At 36.4% G+C, this 3,343-nt stretch overlaps 1 pseudogene; it reads right to left on the bottom strand.

Annotated features, from left to right (window-relative positions):
• Positions 1-1,387: 1,387 nt before the first annotated feature.
• Positions 1,388-2,937, bottom strand: LOC143569464 (alkane hydroxylase MAH1 pseudogene; annotated as a pseudogene).
• Between the last annotated feature and the right edge of the window lie 406 nt (positions 2,938-3,343).

Here is a 3,343-nt window from a genome sequence, read left to right on the forward strand (position 1 = left end):
TTAAATAAAATGACTAACTTATCTTATAATAATAAACTAATTATTATATTAAATATTCTCCGAGATATTAGGAGACTTCAATCTGATTTGATGTTGGTCACGTTTAACATTAACAATGTGCCATAAATTGTTTCGACTGGCCGTTCCATAAATTTTGACATAATGACAAATTGGCAATCACATATTTAGGTCATGTTTGGGATTCTTTATTTACACCTCTTTTTTACTAAAATAAGAAGTTTTTGATAAGTTACACTTTTCTAACTTATCAAAACTCATTTTTTCCTTCTTTAAAAACTTAAATAAATCACATTACTCAAACACCTTTTTAACTTACAAAAGCTGATAAGTTATAAAAAAAGTAAAAATAAATAATCCCAAACACCTCCTCAGAGGGTCCCCTAGTTTTATTTACCATGAAAATTGATTCACATTTTTATTTGTTTTGGTTGGTCCGTGGGGTAGGGTGATATCCAATTCAGTTTTATTATTTTTAATTCACTTAAATTGTGACTTAAAAAGAATTCACCCAATTCAGTTTTATTATTTTAATTCACTTAAATTGTGACTTAAAATTAATTAATTATTTAATTAAATTGTTTTTACAAGTGGAATAATTGGGCTCCTCCAAATTAAGGTCACGCAGAATTGGATAGGATCCCTACAAAAGAAAAACATTGTCTTTTCAAGGTCTGGAGATGATGGATCATGTCTCGTGTATGTAGTAACTCATGTAAACATGTTTTAGAGTCCTCGGACAATTTATTAGTTTCATGTCGCACATAGCTAATTAAACGTTCATACGGAGGTATGTTTTGACTCGTTGAGACAAATGTTGGAATTTGGCTATAGCGAGCGCTCCAGAGAGACGGAAGACAATTCAGGCTGCTATTTTTTATAACTATTTGGAGAATTTGGAAGTGTGGGGATCGATGACATGACTTTTAACAGCCGGGGAGCACATGAAATTCGAGTCTAGGAGCTGATCAAAGAAGGTACAATATTTTGGTTGAAGTTAAGATCTAATACACCTATGCATTTGTAACTTGTTTGTTGATGAACCTAAAAGCGAATCCTAATAAACAAGTATATCACAAATCCTAATAAATTTGAATAAGATGAACCTAAAAGCAAAAGGTTCACAACACATTAACTAAACTAGATACATACAAATATATAGATCATATCTAAGAGCCGATTAAATACGAACTGCATTCATAACACACAATGAAACATAATATAATGCAAATTATATATAAATGAGACTTCCATGTTTTGCTATTATAAAAGCACACTTTATTCTTAGGCAAATCACCAAACACAACCAAAGGACTTACTATATGTAAATAAGCATGAAATTAATAAATCCGAAGTAACACAATTAACATCAAACTTTTTAACTCAAACTTCATTTCTTTTAGTTAACCTCACCTTCAAACCATTCTTCACCTCGAGTATAACAGAATCACTTGGTACGATCGGGTGACTTTCTTCGACCAGCTCCACATGGTAATGGTATATTATTGTAGCAGCCACTATCCTCATCTGAGTGAAACTCGTTTGCTTACCTAAACAACTTCTTGGCCCAGCATTAAACGCGGGGAACTTAGAAGACGAATGATGTTCGATCCCACCTCCTGTTGCAAACCACCTTTCAGGTTTAAATTCAAGGCAATCCTTTCCCCAAATTGATTCCATCCTTCCCATGGCATAAAAACATAGAATAATTGTAGTGCTACTATCTACTTGATAGCCACTTGGAAGAACGTCCGGTTGGACTGGAATTTTGTGCTGAAATGGAACTGCAGGGAAGAGCCTCAAGGCTTCACATATCCCACCATGAAGATAAAGCAGTTTGCTCAAATCCAATGCTTGAATATCGCTCCATTTCCCTCCCGTTTCCTTATGTAGTCGTGCCACGAGCTCTTTTCGGATCTTATCTTCTACTAAAGGGTTTTTGGCAAGAAGGTAAAAGAACCAAGAGAGAGTACTGCTAGTCGTATCTCTTCCCGCAACAATCAAATTCAACAAAATGTCTCTCAAAAACATATCTTTATCCCTTGATGTGACGCGTTGCTGTTTTACCTCTTTTATTAGAGCCGCTAGAAAATGAAAATGTTCTTCCCCAGGTTCATAGTTCATATTATTAAGATCCTTTTGGTTTTGAGCTAAGTGTTTGTATATGAACTCATCAATGTCTTTCCATGCTTCACTTAACTTTTTCTCCTGTCCCACGTTAAGAAATCGTTGCAATTTCCATACTTTTTCAGGCACGAGATGCCTAATCAAGATAGCTTCTTCCGCATGTGACAAAGCCTTGTCACATGGGATATAAGGAAATTCAAGAGACATGCTTTTTGGGTCGTAACCAAAAATCGATTGACATATAATATCAAACGCAAACCTTTGAAATACATCCTGTAAATCCAACTCCACCCCTCTTCGTGAAATGTCGTCAAGTGCTGGCAATAACCCTTTCTCAACCTTGCTCCAAATATTCTTGTTGAGGAGGCTATGGAAGCTAGGGTGGTTTAGAAGGGGCATGAGCGTTCTGCGGTGGAACTGCCATATCTCTCCGTCGCTATTGGACACTCCTTCTCCAAGGATATCGAAGATTTTACCAAAATGGTCACCTTTAAGATAATTAGGGAAGTTTTTGCTCAAAATGTGATGGATGTCTGCAGGAATTGAGGTCAGAAGCATATCCATTTTGGCTAACCAAGGTCCTTTTAGCAAGAACCTACCACCAGTATATGCGAGAACGTCACTGGCATATTCTTGGATTCTGTGGAAATTTACAAGGACTGCCGGTATTCCACCAAGAAGCGGCCAATTTGTCGGGATGTTAGAACTATGACGTCGTTGATGAACATATACGACAATCAGAAAGCAAATTACAAATGGTAAGAGAATGGTATGGCCTTCAAGGAAAGCCATGGAAAGAGTGGTATGTAAAAGATGAAGGGCAAGAGATATTTCTATAATAGGAAATAGTTACTTATAAAAGAGTCTCCTTGCATGATCCTTTAAATACCCATTATATGTAACAAATAGCATGGTCCTTGAAGTGTGGTTTTATTAGTAGTGAAGAAATTGGGGGCCACTGAACCACACTCCCACTTCTCTCCTCTTTGTCGACGCTACTTGGTCAGGTCCTACCCGCTGTAAGCGATTGGTTTAAATGAGAACGGTTCAAAGAGGTTTAACCAGACTAACTGTATACTCGGTTCCAAGTACTGTGGACAGGTTGTGGAACACTGGTGTACACAAATTACAAGCTCTAAGTGTTGGTAGTACCAATCAATTAGAAAAAGGATTATCGACGAAAACATGTTTATAATTA

This window comes from Bidens hawaiensis, unplaced genomic scaffold (genome assembly GCF_021521415.1).
Source record: "Bidens hawaiensis isolate Kalapana, Puna unplaced genomic scaffold, B.hawaiensis_p1.1 tig00024489_1, whole genome shotgun sequence".
In the NCBI taxonomy this organism is placed as follows: Eukaryota; Viridiplantae; Streptophyta; class Magnoliopsida; order Asterales; family Asteraceae; genus Bidens; species Bidens hawaiensis.